Here is a 12,073-nt window from a genome sequence, read left to right as displayed (position 1 = left end):
AGGCTTTAGCCTGAGTCTCTACCCAGGTTTCAGGCAACCTGCCCACTAGTGGAAGGATGGGCCAGTGGTTACGGGACTAACCTAGGGATTAGGAGACCTGGGTTCAGTTCCCTGACCAACCACACACTCTCTGAGTGATACATGGGCAAGTCATTTAGCCTCTCCATGCCTCAGGTCCCATCTGTACAATGGGGCTAATAGCACTGCCCTGCCACACACGGCAGGTACGTTAGAGATCGTCGAGTGCTTTGAGATCTCCTGATGAAAAGCACTCAGAGCTAGGGGTTGGTATTATGGGAGTAGCACCTACAGCCCTCAGCCAAGATAGACACTGTACAAACAAGAGACAGCCCCTACCTCAAATTGCTCACAACCTAAATAGACAATAATTGGGGTGAGAGGTGAACTGAGGAAGTGGGGGGTGACACACCCAAGGTCACAGACAGAATCAGGAACAGAACCCAGGTGTCCTGAGCCACAGCCCACTACTATATCCACTACACCACACTCCCATCCCGCTGTGCGCCCCCCCCCCAAATCCCTGGGAATTCCATCGCAGGCAGCTGCTGGACATGGCATCTCCAGCTGGCTGGGTTTTCCAGATGTGCTTATTCAGCAAAGCAGCCCCTGCTGCAGCCCTGCCTCTGACGAATGAGCGCTCAGCGCAGGGAGTGGGTGGAGGTGCTCCCAGCTAGTCTGGCCTGTCGCCCAGCTTGGGGCTTTATTCATTATTTATTCCAATGTATAAAACTCCATCCATCCACCACGTTTCCATCCATCCATCACCCGGGCATCAGAGAGAGAAACAAACATTCAAGCACTCGCTCAGCCAAGGCTCCGGGCACAGGGATAAATCAATGTCCCTTCTTTAAGGATACACGCGATCCCAAGCCAACCAGTATCAATGAAAGCGCCCCCTGCCCCATCCCTGATCCCCCCCCACTCCACCAGGACACATATACGGCCTTTGCCATGCACCCACACTGTCCACAGATCCCAGCTGTCTGCCTCAGCAGAGGTGGAGAAAGCAGATCTAGAGTGGAGGGCCCATGCCTGCTGCCTGCCCCCACACCCCCTGGTCTCCAGTATTCTTTGCGGAGACATTGGTCCAGAAGGAAGCTGTGTACTATGGGGTTGCTGAGCATCTAGGTCAAAAGTAAGTCCTTGAATGGTCTCTGGAGACATCCGCTCTAGGTATTTATCTGCCCCCTGCATTACTGCAGTATCTGAGCAGCTCACCAGCCTTACCCTCACCCCTACCAGGGGGCGGGGCACTGATAGTGTCCCCAGCATGCACATGGGCTAAGCAACCAGCACAAGGTTACACATGGAGTACATGGCACAGCAGGACGTGAACCCGGGTCTCCTGGGCCTCAGCCTAGTGTCCTGATCGTCCTTCCTCTGTCCCCCCAAAACCGCTCCATCATCCACCCCCTTCTCCGGACACACCGGAGCTAACAGCTGGGAACCACCAGCTGGGAGACAGGCTGCATGGGAAGCACAAGTCCAAGGGCAGGGAGAGGTAGCAGTGAGGACATGGTACTCGCACCAGGCAAGAGTCCTGACGTGCTGTCCCTAGCCCAGTCCTTCCTCATTCCACACCCCAAGGCAGCTACATCCTGGGTGTCCTTCGCTGCACACAGGGAGAGAGCAGAGCGACTCCGGGCCCTCTGCTACACCTCTAGGGCAAACACAACCCATGGGTTTTAACCTTCCCTACCCAACATCGCTATGCTGCCATATGCAGAGATGGGCATCAGCCTCAAAGGCACTCGGGGGGAACCTTTTTAATGTAGCTAGATCCACCGTCCTCCATCGGCCAATGGGAGTGCGTGTGGATGAGGTGACGCGGCTGACTTGCTGTTTAACTGGTTGAGGCTAGAGGAGATAAAGTGAATTTCCCCAATTATTCAACTAGTTTGAGGGGGTGGGATTGGAACCCAGTTGCCAGTCTAGCGCCCTGTCATCAAAAGCAGCGTTTCCCACAACAGGATGACAGTACAGCAAAGAGCTTCTAACACCTCTGGGCTCTTCATCTTGCTCAGGGTACAGGTCCCTTCCCCCGCCCCCCCCCCAAACATGTGGGTGACAGAAGTCTGTGTAGACAGCTGTCCTGTTTTCATGTCTCAGATCCAGCAGGGGCCCAGCCCAACCAGCGGTCAGAAGCTGGAGGTCGGGGAAAGACCCTGCAGCCCTAGAGATTGTGAGCTTTGATCAGCAGGCTCCTCACTAGCTCTGCCCCCACGCTCGGCCTTATTGGCACTGTTCAAACTACCCTGAATAATGGAAGCGTTTCGGGTGGCTGGAGGTAATTTATGTGCTAATCACCGGGAGGAGCCGGATCTCGCTGCAGGCTGAGATTGCTGCGGGTTTGGGGAAACAACTGAACCAGATGCTGCCGCCTATGCCCCCAGGGTCTCTGTGGAGTTGGCAGTGGCTCAGAAAACACCTCCCAGTCCAGCCTGAATGCACAACAACCCCCTTCCCCAAAGCAAAATGCCACCCCCACCCCCCCATGACTGGGCATCCCCTCTTAGCCACAGAGGCTGGGTAGCCGGAGTCTCCTCCATTTCATTCCATCTCCTACTCAGCTTCTGCCCACCCTCGGGGGCTGGACCCAGGGGCCCTGTGGCCCAGCATGGAGCACAGCATGAGCTGCCTGAACCCAGAGCAGCACAGTTGTGGGCTTTCCCAGATCAAAATTCAGTCTTTAGTAGCTGGGGCTTGATCTATTCTTTGCTTTGAATATTAAGACCAAGGCCTTAAGCCAGGGGAGGGCAAAAGGGCCACATCTGGATGAGGAAATGGCATGCAGGGCCATGAATGTAGGGCTGGGGCAGGGGGTTGGGGTGCAGGAGGGAGTGCAGTGTGTGAGAGGGGAGAGCAGGAAGGGGCTCAAAGCAAGGGGTTGGGGTGCAGGAGGGGTGCGGCAGGGGGCTCAGGGCAGGGGGTTGGGGCGCAGGAGGGGTGCGGGCTCCGGCCCATCGCCACTTACCTCGAGCGGCTCCAGGGTGGCAGCAGGGCTAAGGCAGGCTCCCTGCCTGCCCTGGCCCTGCGCAGCTCCCAGAAGTGGCCAGCATGTCCGGGAGTGGCTCCTGGGGGTGGGGTGGGGCAGGAGGCTCCACCACACACTGCCCTTGCCGCGGGTACCACCCCCGAAGCTCCCATTGACTGCGGTTCCCCATTCCTGGCCAATGGGAGCTGTGAAGGGGCAGGGCCTGCAGGTGCACAGAGCCCTCTGCCCCCCCTTCCCCTTCTCTAGGAGTCGCAGGGCCGTGGTGCCAGCTGTTTCCAGGAGCGGCGCGGGGTCGGGGCAGGCAGGGAGCCGGTCTTAGCCCTACTACGTCACGGGGCTAGCAATCCTGCAGACCAGATTGAAAGCTGGATCCAACCTGCAGGCCGTAGTTTGCCCTCCCCTGCCTTAAGCTGCCACCTGAAACCGCCGGGGAGTGGGTGGAATTTGTTTTCCAGCAGGGGTGCCATGGCAGATCCTGATCATTTTTGATTGTCAGTGGTAAGATCCGTCCCTTGCCAGTATTCCTGTGGCTCATCTTTATCAGGCAGCATCAGAAGCTAACTCAATGGTGCAAATGAAGCCTCCTGCACCCTTCGGCTTGGAAGGGAACCGGGCAGGGCTTCCCAGCGTCCCTGGGAGCAGAGAAATTGCAGAGAAATCCTCCCCACTGCTCCCTGGGGCAGGCCCAGAGGAGCTACCATGCCTGCCCAGAGGAGCCAGGGAATTCAGAGCACTGGGCTCCACACAAGAGCGTCGCATGGGAAACACAAATGATCTTTCAAAAGAACGGTGCAGCAGGGTGAAAGCACTGACTGGGACGTTACTGATCCATGGATCGAAGCGAAGTCCTGGGATCCTGAACTGCACACGCTATCAAGTCTGGCAAGCGCTGGCGGAGCCTAAGATGACCCATCACCCGCATTTTGTCTTTCTTTGCAACCCACCCAGAGCCCAAATTCATAGGCCAGCATCCTCCTCATCTCACCAAGGTGCACTGATCACACACAGCGGCACCCTCCACCCCAGCACCCACCCTAATCCCAGACTGCTACAGCAGGGAGGCCCTGGGGCCAGAGGCTCCTCAAGACAATCTGCCATCTTACATGAGACCCCTCTGCACTGCCTCCCTCTGCCCTTGTAGGCCTAGGCCAGCAGATCTGAATGAGAGGTGTTGCAGCCTGGTGCATGGGGGCATAATGCCATGCAGGTTTGACCTTGCTGACCTTTGTGGAGGGGCAGCCAGACCAGATCTGCCACCCTAGGCAGCAGCTTAATTTGCCTATAGCTAGAGTAAACCCTGCCCAGGACCGGGGATGTTTGAGAGACAATAAGCCTGTCCTGTGCTCACCCCCTCAGCAGTGGTTCTTGTCCCACAGGGCTGGGCCCAGCTCCCCACTCCGGGTACGGCAAGCTGGCGTGTGGGGGCTTCACCGCTACTCAGGTTGGTCCCAGCAGAGACAGAGACCACTGTGAGGGGCATGCCAGGCAGGCTTACTGTCCAACCCTTCTCTCCCCCAACCGCCACAGGGCCTCTCCTCCACACCTGGCTTGCAGCTCAGTTATTCTGGGACATGGACTTGATTTTGCAGAGAACCACAAATATTTGCTGGGCTAATGAGAAGAGCTGCCCAAAAGAAAGCCTTAGCAAGGATGAAAGCACTCCTGGTTATCCTTGTACTCTCCCATCTATCTCCACCGGCTGTCAAAGTGTACGCTCTTTGGGGCAGGGACTGCCTCTTTGTTCTGTGTGCGTACAGCGCCTAGCACAACAAAGCCCTGGGCCGTGGCCGGTGCTCCCAGGCACTACCTGTAATACATTCAAAAGGCAGAGGCAGTGCACAAAGGTAACCAAGTAACCAGGTTTAGAAACACCCAGTAACTGTGGAGGCAGCTGCCATGCAGCAGGGAGGGGTCACATTTGCAGTGACATCATTTTGCCAAGCGACTGCCCTCTCGCTCTGTGCATCCTCCAAAGAAATGCAAACACAAAATGTGCCCAGGACTGCCCAGTGGTAGGGCAAAGATCTGCCAACGATCAAAAGAACCCTCTTTCTGTCAGGAGTCTCTTGCTAAACCTTCCAAGCGAGGTTTTACAGCAGATTGGACTTTGACATAGGAAATAGGTTCACCAAGTGGATTTCAAAACAGATACCGGCGCACAGGGCAACGTCTGTATATGAGTGACAGTCCGGTGCTAACACAGAGAAAAGGCAGGCGCAAGGAGCATTCTGAGTGCGGATGCTCAAAAGGGCGTAACCTTTGTCTCATGAAGAAGACGCATAACGGGGTCTGATGAGGTGTATCTTATATCAGATGAGTCCCGACCCCAGTGTGCTGGCAAACGTGCATCCATCTGTTTGATCACCCATGTTTACATGCTGCTCATCAACCCAGCACACTTGCTTTGCTGCTGTTTCAAACCTGAGCCGTTTTTGGCCTTGGATGTGCCAGCAGCACTGTGCCACTTGGGCTCACATGCGCCTCTCTGGCTCGAGAAGTACTGTGGGCTCCAGCGTTCAGGCCTGTCCAGTGCACAAAGGATCCTGTGGATGAGGTGCAGGGAAGAAGGCAGTATTCTGCGCTGCCTCCCTGCTCCATATGTGCATCAGACAATAGGTTTGCCAGGCTGGATCAGACCATTAAAGCCAAGTTTGGGATCGATTCTCCAATACTCTGGCAGTTGTGTACGTGTCCAGAGCTGCTCAGAACACTTGCAACAAAACTTTTTCCAGCAAAATACCCTGTTTCAAAGAAGCCAGAACATTTCATAGAGAAATAAAGATTTTGACGAAGGTTTCTAAATCCCAGAGAGACAGGAGAAGAGAGACCCGAAGCAAAAAGCTGGCCCCTCTGATCAGACGTTTCAACACAGTTCTCTTTGGGAAAAAATGTCTGAACGGTTTTGTTCTGCAATTGAACAAAATTTCAAATCAATAAAGGTCATTGCAAAACTAAAGATGGTCACCCACCAGCCAGCATGACCCATTTCCTTCCTGACCTCTACACTGGTCAGCTTGTGCCCCAGAGCACAGCATTTGATTGCCTCTGTCTTAGCATGGATAATGAATGAGCTTATTAGTGGTTAATGAGCCATTAATGTTTCTACATTTGTAAAGCACTGTAAAGCACGGAATTAAAATGCTAATCATCATCATCAGGACTCCTGGGTTCTGTTCCCAGCTCTGACACTGACTCCCTGGGCAACCTTGGGTAAGTCCCTTCTCCTCTCTGTGCTTCAGTTTAATAGATTCATAGGGTGACAGCCTGACTCCATCGAAATCAATGGTGAAACTCCCATTGCTTTCAAGAGGCCAGAACTGCACTCATATACTGAGGCCAGAAGGAACCACTAGGATCACCTAGTCTGACCTTCTGTCTAATCCGGGCCAGAGAATTTCACCGAGCAATTCCTGCATCAAGCCCATATTTGCTAGTCGAGGTAGAGTGTATCATTTAGAAAGACATCCAGCCTTCATTTCAAGACTTTGTGATGGAGAATCCACCATGTCCTTTGCTACATCATTCCAATAGTCAGATCCCTGCACAGCTGAAAAGTGCCCCTTATTTCTAGTCTGAATTTGTCGAGGTTCATCCTCCAGCCATCGCATTGTTACCCTTTTGTCTGGTCGGTCACAAAGCCGGTGGTCAAAAAACCTCTTCCCCGTCGGGTCTTGCAGACCATGATCAGGTCACCGCTTAATAGATGGGAAACTGAGCCATGGAGACTAGGCACAGGCCCTCAAACGGTATTTATGTGCCTAATTCCCATTGAAATTGTGGGAGTTTGGTGCTTAAGTACCTTTGTCTCCTAAATCACAAGCCAGTGCTCTAAGCACTTGGCCATCCTGCCTCTCAAGGCATTAAACTTGTCTGGGGAGTTGCCCCCACAGTGCAGAATCAGGTGAGACACCAGAACCCTGGGCACATTCAGCCATTTTCCCCGCCATGTTGTCATGGGAATGGGGGTCTGGCTAGTTCTTCCCCACACCCCAAAGTTGCTCAAAGTCCTTGTTTAGCACCTGCCATCAGAGGCTCTCCAAGTGCTTTGCTTCAGTTACGCTCTTGAGACAAGAAAGTCTTATTGTCAGACCTGTGCTTATGCCTAGTCCCTGCTCTAACTACCAGACCATGCTCCCCTCTCAGAGCCAAGCATGGAACCCAGGAGCCCTGACTGCAATTTATCTGCTCAAGCCACTAGACCACACTCCTTTCCCAAGGAAATCAAGTCTGATTTCAGCCATTCACTGCAGTCCAGTGGGCAGCAAAGGTGGCAAAGTGGCAGACAGGAGACTGGGGTTCTCTTCCCCACTCAGACCGACTGTGTAAGCTTGGCCAAGACACGGCTCTCAGTACTTCAGTTTCCCCATCTGGTGAGCAGTCCCAAAGGCTTAAGATTGGGCACATAAGTACTTAGCTGAATCAGGGCCATTAAAGAGCCTTTTAGTAACTAGTATTTTCTGCCCACGAAGGTGCTTATTATACACAGCCATCCAGTCACACTTCAGTCATCTTTCTGATCAGCTAAATGGATTACCTGGCCTCATTTTTTCCAGCCCTTGAGGTTTTTTTGTGGGTCTTTTTTGCACTCTTTCCAACATCCTTTTTAGAATGTGGACACCAAGACAGGCCACGCTACTCCCCTACTGGTCTCACCAATGCCACATACCAAGTGTAAAAAGCACCTACCCACTTGTGCTTGCTACTCCCCTGCTTATACAGCCAAGGTCACAGTAGCTGTTTCTGTCACAGCATCACTCTGGGAACTCATGTCTAATTGCTTGTCCCCTAAATCTTTTTCAGTCCCTGCTTTCCAGGATACAGGCCCCTGTCTGGAAGTCTGGCCTGCGTGCCTTAGAATCATAGAATCTCAGGGTTGGAAGCGACCTCAGGAGATCATCTAAATCCAACCCCCTGCTCAAAGCAGGACCAATCCCCAATTTTTGCCCCAGATCCCTAAATGGCCCCCTCAAGGCTTGAACTCTCAACCCTGGACTTAGCAGGCCAATGCTCAAACCACTGAGCTACCCCTTTTCCTAGATGCACTATGGAAATGGTATTTGTGTACACCCAACAGTGCAGACCCTGGTGCAACGATGCATAGTGAAGATAGGTTAATATTATAGGGCTTCCTCAGATGAGTTCTCTTCTGTCTCCTTACACACACACCGTTACACACGGACTGCCAGCTTGCCCGGCTCTGCAGGTACCTGAAATGACCCTTCTCCTTGGAGAGCAAGCTGCGCTAGGAGGAAGCCGGCTGAGCTGCATTGAGCAAAAAGCAGCAGGAGCAGTCCCGTCAGCACCAGGCAATCTCAAAGGTACTGCAATGCAGTGGTAATTTTTTTTTTTTTTGGGTAATTCTTCCTCCCCTCCGCCTGCACCACCTTTGAAAGTTGCAACGCAAGCACTTTGAACAGGGCTGGGAGTTTGTGCTGCGAAAGCCTGGACTGACCTTATCAGTCCCAGCACACTTCTCTCAACAGTCCAATCCCAGGATATAACACGGTGCTACCCTGAGCTGTAAGTCACAAGCACGTCAGGCTGCAGGGAGATGTGATCTCAGGCAATTTCCCTCCCCCGCCCCCCCCCCCCCAACTCTTCCTGTTACTAACACAGCTCGTCCCTCTGCCCTTTCCTCCAAAAAAAGGACCTTTGGCTCTGCGGTGGCCATGACTCAGTGGGAGGGTGACACCCGCCCCCTTGCCTGCTGTGGGGGAGAGGGGTGGGAAACGCTTCTTTGCTACGCTAGGGGTTAAAGTAAATGGAGCTAAAAATCAAAGGGAGGATCCCCATTCTCCCCCTGGTTTGGAGAAGAGCTTCTCTGAGAGGGCTGCTTGGCGGGGGCAGAGCGGCTGCTAGCAGGGGAGGCTGCCGTGGCAGCAGTAGGAGGAGCTGGGGAGTCACTTGGGCTTCTGGCCTCCTGCCCAGGAGATGGAGAAGCATTAACAGCACCGGACAGGAGGACGGCTGTTCCCAGCACTGGGGTCAGACCCCGGCCCTGCTCTTCCCACCGAAGGGGGGGCCTCCTCAAGCTAGCTCCAGAGAGGAGAGGAGACTGGGTGCATCCTCCCCTGCCCACCCTGAAGCTCTGCCCATGGGACGGAGCTCTGAAATCCCAGTCCTGGCGAAACAGGAGAGGAGACCAAAAGCTGCCCTGCCCCACGCAATGCCAATGCTGCCCTCCCTGTTAATGCAGCTAGGTGGAAGGGGAGGGAGGGCCAAGGTACCAGGAGAAGCTGCAATTGAGCCTTGCTCCTTTAGGCTAGACAGCATGTGCGCGCTTGCTGACATAATCTAATTACTCCATGTGCCAAGCGCTGAGCTCATGTGATGGCTGTTCTCTTGGTCAACGCACCAGGGATCGAACCAGCAACACCAAGTGCTAAGAGGTCAAGTTCCTGTAATACTCAGCAATGGGTTACATTGGCTGATCACTGGTTAGCTGAGGATTTTATTCTACAGACCCTGTTAGAGGGAACTGTGGGGCCCATGCCAAGGATCTGCCTTGTTACTCTGGGTGTTTGGGAACAAGAATCTGACCACTCGTCAGTTTTCTTTAATGGTCTTATTTTGAAGGATGAATGAAAGAATCCCTGAAAGACAGCAGAGAATCTCAGTTTCACCTGTCCATTCCCATCTCTCCCCCTACTCCTCTCTACTTCCAGCTGTCCTCTGCACAGGAGACATCCAATCTGGATTTAAAGGCGCCATGTGATGAAGCATGCACCACATCCTCTGCCAGATTGTTCCAATGGCTAGTTACCTTCCTTTGATTGTAGGCTCTCTGCAGGGAGGAACCATCATGTTGTGCTGAGTTTGTACAGCACCTAGCACAATGGGTCCAGGACTAGGGCTTCTAGGTGCTACCGGAATACAAACCATAAGCCTACGTGCCTGATCCGATTTGTATTCGGGTCCATGGGACTCTTGCCATTTACTTTACTGGAAACTGGATTGGGCTCCTAGAGAGCAGGATTTAATCCATGCTTCCAGAGTAGGCTAGCGAGCAAAGATTTAGCAAGACAGAGACAGTGCAGGGGAGTGGATGGGACCCCAGCTGGGTCACAGGATCAGGGATGCTCTCTCACTATGCATCTGTATGTACAAGGCTTGGCAGAATGAGGCCCTGATCCCAGTTAGATACACATAGGTCACAAGGTACAGTCTCAATCCCTCCAGTGCACTGCCCTGTCTTCCAGCCCCTCAGCTTGCAAAGCCAATCTCAGTGGTGACCAGAATGCTAGCAAATGGAGATGAGGTTAATTTCTTACTGTATCAGACCCAGCTGATGGCTCCTGTGGATTAACCTGCACCTACCTCCTTTCCCCAACACAAATGCCTCTGGAAAAAAAAAAGATTATAATTGACACGCACACGCCAATATTACGCAGCTTAACGAGGATGTCAAGTTGTTATCCTGAGCAGCTACTGAGTGACCCAAGTGCTGGCTTGTCCTCAATTGGCTGGTTTCTAAACTGGAATTAATAACCCTTCATTTGCTTGACTGTGGCCTTTTGAAGCCACTTGCTCAGATTTCTCTCCAGTTTGGATGCTCTTAAGTGAATTTGCAGGTGGGTGGAGTTGCAGGCTTGATCGCCCTGGAAACCAATGTCCCCCTGGAGCAAAGAGCTGCTATGGAGCAGGGTGAGCATCCCTCACCAAACAGGCCTGATTGCCCCCGCAGTTATTTACCCCCTGTGCAGGCTGGGTGTGAATTGCTTCACATGGGAAGCCCTGACTCATGTCCTCTGGTCCTGCACTTGGGGCAGGATCTGGCCCAGGGAAGGTCGCGTGGTCCACCTCTGGGGTGGAACGCAGCAGCCATTTAACAGCGGTGCTACAGGCCCTGAAGCGGGGAGGGGCCTCTGCCAATCCAGTGCTGGAGGAATTTCAGCCGGGAGGATGTGGGCAGGCACCATGGAGCTCGTACAAAGGCCAGCCCGACATCGTTTGCCAAACACTGCTCAGGGCCTTACATTTTACAGTTCTTCCGAACAGATGGCAGCTTCAGCAGCACAGCGCCCCCTAGCGCCGCTCTGGGCACTCACCCGGACAGAAGAGCAGCCTCGACCAAATCCCCACCGATCGGCGTCCTTACCCAGCCTCCATCACCACAGCATCACCCACACTTTTACCGTATTTCCCCCCACAAGAGCGCTGGGAGGTAGGGCGGTGCCATTTACAGGTGGGGGACGGAGGCAGAGAGGGGAAAGGACTTACTCACGGTCACAAAGGGAATATGTGGCCCAGCAAGGAATCGAACCTGGGTCTCCCCACCTAATTATGCCAGCAAAACTTTTCAGCCTAGACCAGGGCGCAGCGAGCGAGAGCTGAAAGGGACCCATGACAAGGGGACCGAAGAGTGTGGCAGAGGCATGTGCTCACTTCACCCCCGTAAAGAGTTCTCACCGCAGCTGCCTCAGCTGTGCCGGTGGCCAAATTGCCGCCATGTTCCCGACTGGCCTCCCTGCCGATGGGGGGTGAGGGGGGGAGCCATTCGCTCATAAGGCATCGGCCCTGCTGAGCGCAGCCAGCCGCCTCCTCGCTCACGGCTTCAGCAGATGGTCCTACTGCACGCACATTCTCCAGCAGCTCACAGATCTCCACGCCCGGAACATCGGAAGGGGGGAGATTTGCAGTTGGGTGTCCCAGAGCCGGAAGCAGTCCAATCTGCTGCGGAGCTCACAGTAGCTGATATGTAACTAAGAGGGCAGTGAGCGGATGTGGAAAGCCACAGGGCCGGTCTACACTTGGCAGCTGTAAGCGGAGGGAGCTGAATGCAACACCTGCGCTGTTGGCCACTAAAATGGAGCCAAGGGGTGAGGTGGGACCTGTTTCCCCATATGCCAGAATTGAGCGATCCAGGATAAATGAGCACAGTTCCTATTAGAGTTCCTATTACAAAGGGATTATACACGATCAGCAGATGTTAGAGGCATGTTGCAGACAGCAGTAGCGTGTGCTAGGCATGGTTATGAGCTCAGAGGCAGGAGGTGGTGTACATTATTATGTAGAGAACTATTTGGGAAGTGTTCCCACCTTCCCCCCCCTCACCCC

At 53.7% G+C, this 12,073-nt stretch overlaps 1 protein-coding gene across 9 annotated transcripts in view; it reads right to left on the bottom strand.

Annotated features, from left to right (window-relative positions):
* The window catches only part of SYT2 (synaptotagmin 2), a 188,308-nt gene that overhangs the window by 118,195 nt on the left and 58,040 nt on the right, over nucleotides 1–12,073 (bottom strand). Inside the window, exon 1 of one of the 9 annotated variants that reach the window (XM_073319720.1) lies at nucleotides 11,426–11,445. The exons of the other annotated variants lie outside the window; for them this stretch is intronic. The gene's annotated coding sequence lies outside the window, so the exon portion shown is untranslated. Of the gene's footprint in view, nucleotides 1–11,425; nucleotides 11,446–12,073 lie in introns of those variants that run through there. 9 annotated transcript variants of the gene reach the window in all.

The sequence above is a fragment of the Lepidochelys kempii genome, chromosome 21 (assembly GCF_965140265.1).
Source record: "Lepidochelys kempii isolate rLepKem1 chromosome 21, rLepKem1.hap2, whole genome shotgun sequence".
Classification (NCBI taxonomy): Eukaryota; Metazoa; Chordata; order Testudines; family Cheloniidae; genus Lepidochelys; species Lepidochelys kempii.
This window is presented reverse-complemented; position numbering and strand designations above follow the sequence as displayed.